General features: G+C 36.5%; 1 protein-coding gene and 1 non-coding gene across 8 annotated transcripts in view; one reads left to right on the forward strand and one right to left on the reverse strand.

The window, feature by feature from the left end:
- The window catches only part of Mecom (MDS1 and EVI1 complex locus), a 582,840-nt gene that overhangs the window by 169,367 nt on the left and 396,341 nt on the right, over positions 1–17,132 (reverse strand). The window contains exon 1 of one of the 7 annotated variants that reach the window (XM_087186490.1): positions 10,560–11,711. The exons of the other annotated variants lie outside the window; for them this stretch is intronic. The gene's annotated coding sequence lies outside the window, so the exon portion shown is untranslated. Of the gene's footprint in view, positions 1–10,559; positions 11,712–17,132 lie in introns of those variants that run through there. 7 annotated transcript variants of the gene reach the window in all.
- LOC147825327 (U6 spliceosomal RNA) lies at positions 16,962–17,067 on the forward strand. The gene has a single exon (XR_015441199.1). It is a non-coding gene; the product is annotated as a U6 spliceosomal RNA (small nuclear RNA).

Genomic DNA, 17,132 nt, shown 5'->3' on the forward strand with positions numbered 1-17,132 from the left:
TTCCTATATGTAATCTCTTTATTTCCCAGATCTGCTTGCCCTGAGCTATATACAGTCTTGTGATTGAATCTGACAAATAAGACATAAATGAAGTTGATGGATCAACTCAGGGTGGGCCCTTTAGAGCAAGTGATTCTTCTTCATTACTCTTTTCTCCCTGGTTGAACCTTATGTTTCAATGATGGAGTCATTAAAAAAATCTTAGGTCCCCAAGCCCATTTACGGAGAAATGAGCCACTAACTGGACACTGAGCAAGACATAAACTATATTGTTAAGCCCTGAGATTTTTCTGTTGGGGCAGCTAACATTAGTTACTGTAATTAATATAGTGACAGAAAAAAATGAATTTATTTGGTTTTGCTGTAAAGAGGCACAGGAATTAAATGAGATGCAGAGTTACATAAAAGATGCACCAGGACCTTGGTCACCTCTGCCAGAGCTGGGGACAAAACCCAGGAACAGTCGCCCCCGAATCCATTGCAACTCTTTCCCTAATGCTTCCTTCTGCCTTTGCCTTGACAGGAAACAAGAAGACATTTCCCTTAAACAATGAGCTGAATATACCAGCTATTTGTTACCTTTTTCCTCAAAGGAAAAGGTATCTAATTCTTGCCTCTGAAAATTGACACAACAGGAACCTAGGTGTAAAACTATCTTTAGATCACACACACACACACACACACACACACACACACGAGTTTATTTTTAAATACTTTTTTATTCATGAATAAAGTTGCTGAAAGAACAGGGAAATGTTAACTCTATGACCCAGTTAATTTCACTGGTGTGAATATTAAATTCAACTTTGTGTTTACTACAGTAAAATAAATAGAAATTGGACTATCAAAAATTAATAATGATTGTTTTAAATAACTAAAAACGAGGACCAGTTTGCTTACATAGTAAAGTCTTTCTCTTTTTTTAGCATGAAAGAATTTGAGATATAAGAAAAATATAAGTTCTATACCTTCAATGAAAGCCTTATTAAGTAAAATTAATTTTACTTCATTTTAATTTTTCAAATTACACAGTATATTGGTAGACAAATAATATAAAAATTATTTTTTATTTCATGTGAAAAAAACTATGACCCAGGGCAATAGTGAAAGTAAATGGAGACATAAGAAAATTAACTATGCTGTCAATTAATAGATTGAATAGGAATATGGCCATTTCCACACAACAGACGTTAGGTATATCAAGTCTGGAATTTATAGACCTGGAATTAAAATCTAAAACCTAAGTAGAATAAACCAAGGTTTATAACATACCTAACTTCCAATTACTGTGGAAAATCTGATTCTAATATGTCACATGGGAAAATAATATTATGTGGCATTTTGTTTTCCATAAATTGGTGGTGGTGTTTTGCCTTCCCTACCAGGAAGCTCAGAGATGGGCTTTGTGTCTTGTAGGTTTTTTTTTTTTAGAGTTAATTCAGTACACCATTTTCTCCCTTCTCTTTTTCACTTCTAAAGATTTATCTTGGGGCCAGGGATTTAGCTCAGTGGTTTCACCACCTGCTGCGCAAGGGCAAGGACCCAAGTTCAATCCCCGGTACCAAAAAAAAGAAAAGATTTATCTTATTTATTTATTTTATTTTTTTATTTTTTGGTATTGGGGATTGAACTTGGGTCCTTGCCCTTGCGCAGCAGGTGGCGAAACCACTGAGCTAAATCCCCAGCCCAAGATTTATCTTATTTTACTAGTCTTTCTTTTTATCGTATCCAGATTTTTGTTGGAAGTTGCCTCAAGTACTCTGTGGAAATAGTGGTGCTATAAACCAATACTTTTTAAAAAATACTAAAGTATCACAACTGTGATCATCACATTTCTGAGACTATGTAGACCACATGGAACCACAGAATGTTAGAAGGGAAGGAGCCTTGGAATTCTTTTGATCCGACATCCTAGTTAAGCAGATAAAGAAGCTGACCCAGAGTAGTTAGCCAACTTACCCTAAGACACACAGATAATCAGGAGCATTTCTCTTGCATCATCTCGTCTCTCCACTGTGAGATACATTCCTCCTTCAAATGCAGTGTTGAAATCACCAATACTATGCAAGCTTAATTTATTTATTTTACACATGTCTGAAGTTATATAGTGAGTGAGCATTAAATCACAGGTGCTACAGAGACCCACCCTCATCCTGCCAACCATCAGCAGGTCCTTCCACAAGCTGCTGCTCAGGCAGCTGTGGAGGAAGGAGATGGGAGATTATTCTCATGGACTCCGGCCAGCACTCAGGGCTAACTGTTGCTTTGCATGTTGCTTTGTCCGGATCTCTTCCAATTAGGATCCACTTAAACACCAGCACAACAAAAAAGAGAAACCTCAGTTGCCAATAGTCTTGATCTATAAATCAATCCCAATTCAAAGGAATATTTTCTTTAACTTTATCGGGGTCTATGATATACAGTAAATAGTGGCATTCTCAAGCTGTTCATTCTAAATCACTTCTCCAGCAGTGGGTAACTGCTAGGGCTGATCCTGGCCACACAGGTCATGTTATAGCTAATATTCAGGACCTTCTTCATAGGGCTGCGAACTGATAAGCACTGGCAGGCAGGCAGGCGCGATGGAATCCAGACCATCCCATGCCATGCAGGCAAATAGATGGGTTTCTAAGAAACTCTGTTACTTGAAAATGATCATGTTCACAATATACTTTGCCCCATAGCAAGGATGTGCATCAATCATTTGGCAAAGTACACTTAAGAAGCTCTAACATCTTATAAATACTAATAGCAATGTCTATAACACACAGTACTTCTAACAATCCAATTTTCAAAATAATGACAGAGAATTTGGAACTCAACCCCAAAGCAATCATTGAAAGATTCAGATTGACAAGCCTTGTCATGAAGTTCTTTTCATGTGAGAGATTTGGAGAGAAAACATATGTGATATCCCAGATTTGGGCACCCCTAGGCCAGTGGTGGAAAACGTTTTAGAGCTTTCAAAAATACAAACAGCCCCTGTGGCACACATACCATTGGTTTGCCACCACTGCCTAAGCCTTTGGTCAGCCCCAAGTGGAGTGGAACAGAATTAGGAGAATACAACTGTGAGTTAATAATGCTTACCAAATCAAATACTTTAGGACAGGTCTAAAGTAAGAGGATGGGTTTCACTTCTAGTATTGACTACATTTTATCATGTATACCATGTAACATAAGAAACTGACTATAATTCTCTGCAGTTCTTTACCTTCACCAGGACCTCCTGACCACCCTACAGTACTCCTGTAGTCCATACTGAGATAGGAGTCAATGGCACTAAAAAACCATTCTTCACTAAGTGGAGAGAGTGACATTAATGGATTTCAGGGTGTGAGAGTCTTCCAGCATTACTTCTTGAAATCTCCATGATGTCTTCAGAAGTCTCTAATTTGTCCACTGTCAAGAACAAAATCTATACACAGTGTGTAAGTTCTGAGGTCACATGATTGTCAGTCAGGTACCAAGGACAGTTTTCCCTTTGGTAATTTCTTACTCTAAATAAGTATACCTTACATTCAAGTCAACATAAATAAAGGTATTAAGAGAAACTAACCTAGTAAAAGACAAATTCATAGCCAGATAGTTCCATAAATCTCATGACCAATGAGAGTGGAAATAAATCCTTGTCACTGTTGCCTATGAATACATCTGTCCATAAAGTTAGGAGTACATACACTTACTTTCCTGTAGTAGGACCTGAGTGATTATGCCATTGTCAGTCACGATCTCAAATTACTTAACATGGGTTATACTTTCAGGCTTTTGAAAACTGTACATCCAGTAAACAGAGGGCAACATGAGCAAGCTACTTGCTATTTACTTCTAAATATTTAAGTAATGCCTGTTATCCGTGAAGCATTCCTCTCTGAAGTCAGTGTCTGTAGTCATTGCTGGACCCACTTCAAGCCAATGGAAACAATGGAACGAGTGTCTCACTAAACATGGAGCACAGCACAATGCAGAGGACTTCCAGATTCCTTACCATTGTTTCATTCAAAACAACCTGCACTTATGGACCCATCTTTTGTTTCATCCTTTCATTTTGGCAATTTGAGGAAATAGTGTTAAAGAAAAATACAATAAAACATATGCTTCCGATCCCTAAAAGTAATTTTTAAGTATAATATATACCAGTGCCTAGACAAGAAGATGCACACTCAATTATCGATTCTGGTTTTGCTTCACCTTGTTAATAGATCCCATTTTATTCAGGACATTATAGACAAAGCAAAAACAAGAATAAAGGAGCTGAAGTTGTTAGGGAAGGGGAGAAGGAAAGAGTGGAGTACTTTTCTCACCCTGCCTTGCAGCTGGGGCACTTCTGTTCACTTAGAAATAAGCAGGTATCACTGTGCGGGGACTTCTAGAAAAACAGTTCGAAGGAATCTAATGGCCATGAACTATTCCCATTCTCAAAAATTTTATAGCTTAGACCATGCACAGGGTGGCTGCCAATTAGCAAGTGTCTTGAGCACATGTGGTAGAAGTCACACCTAATGATAATATAGCAGGAAGCTAGAAGGATCCAGAGTTTCTGATGGCATCATGGAGCTGCCACACCAGCAACTGCCAGCCTTCCAACTTTTTAAAAATTTTAAGTCATTTGCGGGGGTGGGGGATATAAAAGGAAGTGGACAACCATTGGCTTGAGGCCTAGTTTTTAGTCCTTGCCCTTCTACGAACTGTATATACTTTGAAAAACTCTCTCTGCACCTCATGGTGTCAGTTCTCTTCTCCATAAACTAAGTGAGGTGGGCTGAATGATCTTAAGGAAAAATAACTCATTTTACTGGTTACGATTTTTTAACTGACTGTTTTGTTCTTCCCAATGTCTTTCTTGAATACTCATATTAAAAAATTTTTAAAAAGCTGATACCAGATTGATGTGCTTTAAAAAACACAAAAATAAGCGGAACAAGTAGTTACAAACCTAGACCCACAAATCAGTAGATAGAGGCTCAAACAAGTTCCAGCTAAATCTGGATTTAAAGTTGTGATTTAGTAAATGTTGTCACTAACAGAAAATGCTTCAGCTCAGTTCTCAGTGACTGTGCCACAGACTGGTTAACAGATGCAGGCATGAGCTGCCCTTGCCCGCTCTACTTCCATTTTGGAAAGGGACCTATGAGACCTAGGGGTTGGACACAGTAGAGAAGACATTAACCCAAGCCCTGGACCACTCTGGGTCAGAGTTGAGCCCAAGGTAGCTAAAGAAATGCTACATTTGACTACAAAAGAGCCTCTTCTCTTTATTCTCCACCTCTTCCCAAATACTTCTGGGGTGTAATAGAAAAGATAACAAAGGAGCATGTCTCTGTTGCAGTCCAATTTTTCAAAGCACAACAATTCTGCAAGGGCTCACAAATCAATCTGCAGTTATTGTTCCCCTTCTGTTTGCATGCTGTTTTGCCAAAGGTTGGAGGAACTATAGAAACAAAAACAATCATAATCCTGAGAGGCACAGAAGGAGGAGATGATTCCTATAATTTTATCTAACTCTTCTATTTAAAGGATTTTTATTAATTCATATAAGCTATAAGTCACTTATTTCATTCTGGAAAATCTCCACTAATGGCTAGGTTTAGAGCACATTATAAAGTGCTTCCAAAATCTTACAGAACTTTTCAGTCCACCCTTTAGCAGACAGAATACTGCAGAAAATTGAAATAAATATATATTTTTAAATTTCACAATTACAGCCAGTTAGCCAATATTTTATTCACAGTAACCAATACATTATAACTATTGTAAAGGTTATACAAAGTTTCCATGTTCCTGTCTGGCAATTACCATCCAGTCTTTCCCTACCTGAAATATCCTTTACCAAGTTGAAACCAAATCATCTGGAATGGAAAATCTTTGATAGGCCTTTCATACCAACCTTGTGAAAAAGATGTATGTCTAAGTTTATGACGACAAACAGTGTTATTATCTCTCTTTCTCTAATATTTAACCAATCTAAACACTCAGGGGGAAATGTTATCTGAAATCCAACCACTTTATATACATTCATTTGGTCTTCTTTTGACAATTCAACTCGCTTTTCTCACAAGTATCTCAAATACTTGTTTGGAAAGCTTTTCTCAAGTGGGTATGCAAACAGGAGGAGAACTGTTCTTTAGCAATCCCTCCTTCTAAGCTTCCAATGATGCTATCTTCTTGAACTTTAGTTAATGAAAAGATAAATATGATCTGTGCTATGCCCAGCTGTGTTTTTCTTGTACTGAGGAATTCACAAAAGGAAAATTTTAAATCATGCATTTATCAGTGAACAAGCTTGCTAAAGCAAATAGATTTCAGCCTCCTGAGTTTGCTTCAATAAAAGATTAAACGTTAATAGTGCAACTTACCACACTCAACAGATTTATGAATAATCAAAGTTTGGAGGAAGGCCAGGCCATTTAAGAACATTACCTACCAAATAGATGCCAATAGTATGTAGACATCTTCCTTGTAGCTAAGCAGCCATATTTCCTACCACACAATTCAATATTGACTGAATAATTGGCCTTTACAAAATATTTATTAAAACGCACAATTTATCACACATGCAATACCTGTCTAAGAATTTCAGATGGGGAGAGAGGTATGGGGGGATACATACTGCTCCTTCCTAATTACTAACCGGATTTGCTTGGTCAACAGGAAGTGAGAACTAGAACACTTAGATCAAAGGGTCTGAATTGTCAACGAGTTTTTAAGAGATAAAATGAATAAGCATCGTATCATATACCACTCATGAATACTTTGCATAGCCTTACTCTCCATGCACACAAAGCCCCCTTTCTTGCATTTACTTCCGTGTTGTAATACTGTTCCTAGCTGGCCAGGCTGCTTTTATGCTGCTGCCCTGCTTTTCTAGATTAACACTCTGAGGCATGGAGTTTGCTGAGTGCTCTATCTACCCAAAGTAGCACGTAAGTTAATGATTACGTGAGAGTTGGAATCATTGTGCCAAGTCTCCAACTCTTTGCAAAAGTTTATGTTTCTTTGTCATATATCTTTGTATACTTTTATTAAAAGTCACCAATTTAAAAAAAATCTCGCTAACAAATTCTGAATGTGTGTGGACAAAACGCTGTAGTTAGAATAGACTGAACATAATTACAATGAACAATGAACTAAAAGCATACTCTTGGTGTGATTCAAGAATGGAAAACTATCATGTTATTTTATAGGTTTGTCATGGCAGAAAACACCACTGGATTTCAGTTAGACTTCTGCCAATTTAGAGCATGCTTCTTAATATTTTGGCATCATCTCAACAAAATTTCGGGTCATGTGCTCTGTACTGGGAATTCCTAATCTAATCTCACTTAATGCTAGAAAAATGAGAATATCATTTGTCTTTGGCACCTAATCTATCCTGAGCAGGTTCCCAAATCATTTAAAAGTTCTCTAACACCTAAAGCTAAGTATCCAATTTCTTTAGTGGTTATTATTTGAACACCTTTGGCTTCTTGAATTTTACCTGAACTTTGAAAAGTAGAAAGGTTTGCCATTAAATGGATTCAGAAATATTTTTGTCTCAGTCTTGCCTTCATGACAGCAGACATGCACACACACAAGCATTTATACTCCTTTGGTCCAAAGTCTAGGTGTCCAGCTTCCTTCTGGAGTCATTTAAAAAATTATCATTTCTCCATGTTCAAACATACCAAACAAAAATGGAAAATATATATCAGTTGCAAACTTACTGACCACAGTAACAAAAAAAAGGCACAATGTTTAAGCTTAAAGCCCATTCAATCCCAGAATTTGGATAATTGAAATTAATTCATAAAAGATTACTTGGCATTTAGTTAGTGAAGTTGAAGTTACAAAAATCACAATAGAGAAGAGATAGGAAAGGATACACAAATAAAAGGAAGGAAAAGAAATCCTGAGTATAAGATCAAACAGCTTACCTTCATAGATTAATGAAGCCTAATACAGAGAACATTCAGGGTTCCAGGTTATATCTGTGTTATGTAATTTACACTATTTGTACTCTAATTGTGATTTTTAAATTTATATATTAAAATTCATTTATGTTAATATTAAACTCAGCACAGGTAAATGTAGTCATAAACTAGAGGTTTTGAAAATTGTTGGAATTCCTTTGGAAAACTAGGATGAAATTTTATGACATATACAGAAATACTGAAGTATTGCTAGTCTTAGATTTAATAGTTCCACAGCTGGAAATTTTCTTTAAATACGTAACAGCAACAGGTAAAAGCTATATTCATATTTGTTATGTTGCATTTCATGGTTTCAAACTATGCAAGTAACTAACAATAAAAAAGAGTAAATTACTCTACCTCAATGGAGTAATACTTAATTTTTATGATAACATTCATAAATAATATGAAAAAGACCCATATTTATGGTAAAATATTAAGCAAGAAAGTGTTGAAACTATAAAGAAGTTAGGCAGAACCAAGCAAAACATAATAGAGGAATGTTTTCCAATTTTTAAAAATTTTGTAATATTATTTTTATGTTCTGAAAGCATGACAAAAAATTGAGTTCTTCCTGGCCATATTTAAGTGTGAGGCACAACTCTCCCCAGCCTGTTCACCCCACTTCGAGTAGACAGTAGCAGAAACCAGTCTAATTCCTCCAAAGGAGACAATCCCACAGTGTAGCTACCTGCAAGCTCCCTGGGGTTTCAGTTGGTCTCCCGAGTACCCATCAAACTCATACACCCCTTGTCTGGAAATAACATCTGCCTTCCTTGAGCCACTCCCTGTACATCAAAGGACTGTCCCTGGCAGAGCACATGCAGGGTGTGCAGCCCAAGCCTTGAGCACAGCCACGTCTTCACCCTGTGAAGCCACACTGTTCTGATAAGGGGCACAGTCTCTTCTCCAGGAACCTTTATGTTAAAGCATAAATACCGCAATGGTAATAGAATCATATAATCACTAAATTACTGAGCCAAACAATTGCTTATTGAGAAATCCAGGGAAGGAAAAGGCAGCTGCAGTACTCCAATGTTGAAACAACAAAACCACCAAAAACGACTTTCCACGTTTATAATTTTTTAATGTCTGTGTTTTAAAACCAGATATTTATTGCTCTTTTAAAATGTCTCTGAGTAACATTTTTAGTTCTGCAACAGTGCTGCTAACATTCCAAGACCAGCTATCGTGCAACTGCCCATAAAAAAATTAACACTACCAAGGCCATTTTTTCTGTGCTTAAGCTCATACCAATGAAAGCTACCCTATAGGCATAAACTTGATATTTCTGTTCACCACACATTAACTCAGAGTTCCTCAGGGTGTGACGCCCAGGTGATTTCTGTAAGGCAGATTTCTAAAAATCTGGATGGAAACCTGCATGATTGAACACTCCACTCATGGCAGAGTACAACCATTGATCTCTTATTTTACCCAATCTGCACTTAGTCTTGGAAGATTAACCCTTTGGCAGTATGAATTCACATTGCTGAACACAAAAGGGGTCCCTCCCAAGGCTTGGAAAAGTCCATTAGTTCTCAAAGTAGGACCCAGGGATTTCTAGGGGCCTGACATGATTCATAGGAAGCAAAGAATAGAAGTGGCTGTGATGAAAGTTGAGGGAGAGACACAGGCTCTGGAAGGAATAGAATCACAGTGCTGGAACTAAAGAAAACCTTAGTGATCATGCAGCATAGACCTTACAATGCACCACACAACTAGTTAGTAACAGGAACTGAGCCTCAATTTCTTTCCACTACCCTAGAATATTTGAGGTGAAGGAATGGGGACAGAAGGAACCTGCCATGGAGAAATACTATGCATTATATTATGATACAGTATGAAAGAAACATAGTAAATGAGGACAAAGTCCTATGGATAAAGGCAATCTCTAAAACATATCTGATAAGGTCCTTATAAAAATTTTAAATTATATTTGGGTGATGATGAGGCTATCTCAGAAACTGAGGTGGATGTCGGCTTTATAAAAATTTCTCTTAGTCAATGTAATTCCCATACCCCATCCCTCACATTTTAAAAACAACAAGAAATAAAGGATCACAGGGTTGGCAGTAGGTGCAGAGGTCAGGCCAGCCTCACCACATATGGTGAGGATAGAAAGGAGAGGAGAGAGAAGGGAGTCAGTCCTGGGGAAAGGAGCCTGAACAAGGGTGAGAGAGGATAGCAAATGAGATGAAGAGAAACATGTCCCCTGTTAACTTCTATCTGCAACATCTGCCTCCCCAGAACACGGGAATGTGAAAATGAGGTAGTTAGCTACAAAAGAGGAAAGCCAAATCTCTATCCACAGATTCAAGAGGAAGAGGAATTGCATGCATGAGTTAGTAGAACAGCAGCTGCTCACATGTTGTTTTATGTGAACACTTAGAAACTTACAAAAACACATTTTCTATAGCATCTCTTTGTCACAAAGGAGGCATTTGTACAGTTCAGAACATCTGTCAAAAAGCAAAGAATATAAAATATATTCTACGATTTTGTATGTCTGCCCCCCACCTATACACTGCAAGTCATAGACAGATTTTAAAAGAGAATGTCTCAAAATGGGAAAGCCAAGTATGCTGTAAGAGCACTCAACCAAATTACCTTTGTCTCAGTCGCTGAAGTTCTCGTCACAAAGAATGAAAATCATCATGCTTCTACATAGAAATAAACAACCTGTAACAGTGCAACATGACCACGAAGAGAAACGGAACTCAACCTCCACCATCCATGCTACACCTAGTCAATAATTATCTAAGTGGTATCAGTTATGTTTTCTGTGCATCCTGGTTGGCCTCTAAGTAAAGAGAAGGTGCCTGAGAGCAGAGCTTGAGAACCCTGCGGTTTCTGTGTAGGTGTAATATCTCAGGCGGCGTGTGTGAAGAATGGGGTGTATGCAGCTTGTGATCTGCATGTTTATTGCTTTAACTTTCTACCCACTTCTGGAGAATCATTGCTCATCCCAATCAAATTGAAAGGCCCCATAAGGCAGCAAGAAGTTCCTACTTATTGGCAATTTAGTCCTTGGAAACCCTAGAGGAAGACTGCTTTGTCATTGTGTACTGTCATGGCCATGTGGCAGCCACTTAGCCAGCCCAGACTCAAAGCTCAACCGGCAGGAAGGACTGTGTCACACCACTCCAAAGCTCCTTCAAGATGAGTGAGGATAAGTCCCTTTTTTAAAATTTCGCCTGATTTTCAAGAAAGAAGAGACACATATTCCATAAACATCATGAGTTTAAATCTACGTAAATTTGATCAGGAGAACTAGAAATCTAAGAAAAGTCATTCTGTGAACTTTTAATAATGTGTTTTATGAACTAAGCATATTTCTCTGTATCACAGCATTTACATTGTTTTCTGAAGATAAGCTGCCAAAAAAATATCAACTAGCTAAAGATGGTAGGGGAGTTGAATTGGGAAAAAATTTAAAAGTTGAAACAGGGCTGGGGATGTAGTTCAGTGGTAGAGTGCTCATCTAACATGTATAAGGACCTGAGTTTGATCCCCAGTACTATAAGAAAAAAGGAAATAAATTAGAAGCAAAATAGACCCTGGAAGACAAGGTTTCGATCTGAATTCTGAATGCAAATGAAATAATGCTAAATTGAACCAGAGGGGTAATTTTTCATATGAAAATTCTATGACATAAATGTTGAAGACTCTCTAGAGCTATATAAACATGACAAACATCTATAGCTACACTGTCAAATTCAGTAATCATTAGCCACATATGGCTATTTAATGGAAAATAATTAAAATAAATTCAGTTGATAAACTATTTTAAATAATTAAAAATTCAGTTCCTACTTACACTAGTGCTCAATAACTACATACGATGAATGCCTACCATAATGGAGAGGGCAGAGTAGAAAATGTTTTCATCACTGTAGAAAGTCCTTTTGACAGCTCTAACTCCAAAATTAATAATAGACATTAAAGTGTACAACATAAACTTAAAAACATAAAGATGTATAACATAAACTTAAATGAGATTCACATTTGTAAAAGTGGTAGTGGCACATTCAAACTGTAAAGGGCCTTTACAGTTCTTTAGCTCAATTATTATTTGCAGAAAAACTGCAGAAAACAGGCACAGCAATGCTTAGGCTAAGTTACAGTTTCAGGGAGAGTCTACACTGAAGTCTCTCCTCCAACTGAGAAGGTACAGATGTGCCTAAACACAAATACCCTCTAGGGTACTCATAGCATGACCTTACAGAAAGATCCTTATATCCTGGGCCCTGCTACAGTGGAGAAGAGAGGCTGGAGTGGTGATATTAAGGACATTTTAAAAGCCATAAAATTCAAAACTAATTATCAGGATTTGACCTGACCTCAAAAGAGACTGGTACAGAAAGGAGCATTCTTACACCAAAAAAAGGACAACTCGACATTCTCTATCTTCATAGAGGCAGATAGTTAAATAATTTTTATCCCTGAAATTTGCTCAGGATTAAAATGGTTATCCAGATTTGTGATTGGGTCTGTTTTTGGAAAGTCTCCTGACCAGGGTGTTTAACGTATGCAATATCTTGTGAGCATGAAGGATTGATAACGTTCCAAGGTCATCTCATGTACTGCACGTTGTTATCCTGGCAAATATCTTAGTTTTCCAGTGATACACATATGTCAATTTAAAATACACTGTTTGATTTTACTCTCTTCCTTTTTTCCTTTTTAGTCTACCTATTTTATAATGTGTGTGTCCACATATTCAGCCATTTAAGGAGGTCACATGATAATTCCATAACAGCTACCCAGAATGAAGGCTTGAAAAACTGTGCACTTTGGACTACAGTTTAAATTGGTTTGTAATGCTGGCTGAAGCTCAAAAGTATACCTGATTCCAGTTAGTAAGCTTATAAATAATTAAGATTGGTATGAAATTTCAAAATTATGTTAACTATAATACTGGATTGAATTCTTACTGATAAAACTAAAGTTTACTTTTTTAAATGTAGATGACATCTTTGTTAAAGCTAAGGAATATTCACTGGGACATTTACTCGTTATGAATTCTTTGAACTAAAATCCAGGTATAATAGAGTAAGAGCCATTTGAATACACAGAGCACTAGATAATGCATTTTAATATACAATACCTTACTTGCCTGCCATAGCAACATGGACAGATTTTATGGCAAATGGTGTCTTAAGAGTGATGGAATAAAAGATCAGATAGGTTAAATTATGATCTGCTAATCCTTTATTTACTTTTAAAAATTAGTTTAACACACAATCATACATAAATATATTTTTCTTGAAAAACGTTACAGAACATTACATACAAGGCTAAAGTTTCCCCAATCTATGTTCCCTCCCTCTTCTCAGAGGCAATCACTGTTACTACATGATGTATACTAAGACTGGAAACACCTTAAATATCTAACATTTATCAACTAATCAAACTACATATAATTTAAAAGAATGTGGTAAGTCTACATCAAAGTTTCTGAAGTGCTTTGACTGTGTGACACAGTCAAAATATTTGCTATCATAAGAACCAAGATATTTAGTGAAAGACTCAACCTGCAGAAAAGAACATACAATATAAATTGATCTGTATTACACACATGCACGTGCACACACAGGTACCATATATTTTCTAGGAATTCCAGAATTCCTTTCATTCCATGAGGCAGCCTCTCTCTTTCATGTCATGGGAATACTTTGAAATCATGACAGGCAACATAGTAGAGTAAGATAAGGAACAGATATTGTGTATTATATCAGCCTCAACAGTGTTTCTCTGGTTCTTACTCTTACATGGATAGTTTGTTTCGTTCTTGACCTCCAAAGCATACATGATGTTAAGCAAACTCACTCCCCAGAAACAAGAGTACAAAGAAATATTCCTTTACTTAAGAAAGATGAAAAGTTAAGGGAGATGGAACAAAACTGAATGAGTGTGAACTCTGATTCGTCAGGCTCTAACTCTTCTGTTTCCATGTGGAAGCTTCTTGTCAAATAAATCTTAATTTACAGCAAAGGGAAGGAATTGTGCTCTACTGGACAGAGGACTCTGGAAATGGAGCCAAAGAGATGAATTTTAGTCCAGTTCAGTCTCCCAGTTGGGCACAGAACAAGTCCCTCACCTCCCAGTTTCTGAGACAGTGGACATTGTTTTTTTCTTATTATTTGTGCATTGCCTAATGGGGCTCTTGCTTCACAAGCATACATGTCCTTTAAAATGAAATTTCCTTTGAAAACAGGCAAGACATCAGATTAAGCCTTTCAATATATATTACTTCTGTTTCCTCGTTTTTCACTGTTCTCACAATGGCTACTTCTTTGAGGGGTCCCAGATGTGAACTCTGCTCCAACTACTAAATAAGACTGTAGAAAGGGAATTCACACAATGCAACATTCTTCTTGACATCCAACCAGGGTTTCTTCTAAAGAGATGCTCCTGTACCATCTGCTCCAACAAAATTTAAATCCACTTCCATTCATCATGTCTCAGACTATCCTTTCCTAGCCCTAAAGAAATCTTAATGATCTTCCTAGTTCAAAGTATTTCTAAAGTGGACCAAACCAATTTTTCTTAGGGAGAAGTATCACAGATGATACATGTACAAACACAGCATCCAGCAAGGTCCAATTTTAAATGCCTTTAACTGGGATTACATTGATTTTTAGTTCTTAAATGTAAAATTAAACTATGGTTTGTGAAAAGAATGCACTAAAAATTTAGTAGCTTCCAAATTTATTTTAGGGATTTTAACATGAAAGTCAACATAGAAAATGAAAGCATCATTATATTCTTAGAAAAATTACTCCCTCCGTTTTAGTTGGAAAGTTTTATCAGGTTCATCTATATAAATACCAAATTATTCATTTTAGTTCTTTAATGCTTTGATAATCAATGTCATAGAATAACAGACAACAGAATTTTTTTTAAACGGTGGTGCTGAGTGGTCAAATGGAGCTGCTTTTATGCAGTCTCAGCCAGCATGGTCCAGAGGGAGCAATGAAGGTTCCTGATGCATGACGAACTCACTCTCCTTCTGGTCAGTCCATTGCCTTATCCACTGCTTTAGCATTTATTTGACCTTGAAAAGTCAAGCCAAATACTGGGATCTCTCCAATTATTTCTGGAGATGTTGAGATAATTTTTTAAAAAACACTTAATACTTTGAAAACACCAACATACCAACTATGAATTATACTGCACTGAGCAGCAAAACTATAATGCACTACTGGCCAAGCCACAGATCATTTTCCCTGTTTCCTCAATTCCTCTCAGTAGAGGGGCTCTAATGCCCTGTCCCGGGCAGGCTCAGATGTGCCTGGCTGAATCTATTCTAAGTCAGAGAAGTTAAGAATGACCCTCACCCTCACCATTTGATAGAATTTTCAGTTAGATAAAGAAGTTATCAGTTCAGGATTATCTTAGTTCACCTGACTATGTTTCTAGCTTGCTCTCTGCTTTGAATTTCTAGGCATTCCCTTCAAACTGCTGCAGAACATTTCAACCACCACCACCACAAAAGCCAAGATCTCAGCAATTTAGAACTGAGCTAGGAACCCTGACCAGAAATCTCAATCTTACTTGTGATTCACGTTTGCTATTTAGAATCTGATTGTTCATTGATGTCTGGTTGGAACATGAGATCCATATTCCCCTCCTACCTTCACCAAACAAAAGAAGAGAAGAGAAACTTTTTTGTTACATAGCTGTTGGGTGGTAAATGTGTGTTACAAATCAGAGGAAGAGAGAGAAGCAAAAGAGGATTAATTGCGGTGCTGGGAGAAACACAGGAAGAAAAAATTTGTGGAGCAGAAAAGAGAAAAAAAGAAACTGTCTTTCTAGTTTTTTGTTAACAGAAAGAAAGACTAGAAGATTCCATTTCTAGAAATTAAAAATATTTTACATGTCTGAGTGTAAGTATAAATTTGTGTTCATGGTTGTGAAAATGTATGGTTTCATTCTAAAATAAATAAAAATATTTAGTTAATATCCACTTATTCAAACATGTTTTTAAGTCCCATCCAATATTAAACCTATATTTCAGTTATTTTCTCTTCTTAACCAAAATAATGCTGCTAACATTCTAACAGAATAATATTTAATGTTAATTTTTGACATTCTGTTGCTTCCCAAAGGCAAACTTCTATTATTTTGCTTGCAAAAGCAAGACTAGTATTTCATTGTTGTGATAAAGGGTCACAATTTTTTAAAACACCACCTTTTAAACTTTTTCTACAAAGATCTCTGAAAGGAACAATAATGACAGAAATTATACAACAGAAGAGGGGGGAGAAATACAACTGGGTCAGCAGTCCTTATCAGCCATAAGTCACACAAACTTTAATACCTCTCAGTGAACTAAAGTCAGCACGAAAGGAAAGAAAAGTTTCTGGAAAATGCTGTGGGTGAACCAGAATCTACAGTTAGGATGATCTTTCTCTCTTACTCGAAAAATGTCATTTTTCAAAATAGGCTAAATAAACTGTTCTGCAAAGTTTAAAATTTCCATGCATTTCTCTAAGCATAAAATGGTTATCCTGAGCAATTTTTTGTGAATTCCATGCAAATAATTGAGGCTAATTATTTTACTTTCTTTTACATTTTATAACTATTCACAGTCTCACACTGATTATAGTTATATATATATATATATACTATATATATACAGTATATATATACTGTATATATATATACAGTATATATATATATAGTATATATATCCTAGTATATCCATTCAAGAAATATTTATTAGGGGCTGGGAATTTAGCTCAGTGGTTCCACTGCCTGCTTTGCAAGCTCAAGGACCCAAGTTTGATTTCCAGTACCAAAAATATATATATATGTTTATTGTATGCTTACTATGTAAGAAATAGTGTCAGTTATCAGCTAGGCAAAAACACACATATCTATGCATGAGTGCATATGCACATATGCGATTTAAGCCCCCACCACTCCATTGTAAACAATTATGTTTATAAACCTTTCTCGCTAGATTGTAAAAATGTCTCTCATTAGAAACAGTAAAGAGCTAGAATGTTCGTGTCAGCCACATATGTACTAAAATTGGAATGATGCAAAGAAGATTAGCATGGCCCTTATATAAGGATGATTTGCAAATTCATGAAAATTCCATATTGTTAAAAGTAAAACAAACTTTAGCAGATAATTCAGTGTCTTGGATTGTCTCAATATCATTTCAAACAA

Source organism: Heterocephalus glaber, unplaced genomic scaffold (genome assembly GCF_053883595.1).
Source record: "Heterocephalus glaber isolate CG9 unplaced genomic scaffold, H.glaber_assembly_v1.0 deba00001504, whole genome shotgun sequence".
In the NCBI taxonomy this organism is placed as follows: Eukaryota; Metazoa; Chordata; class Mammalia; order Rodentia; family Bathyergidae; genus Heterocephalus; species Heterocephalus glaber.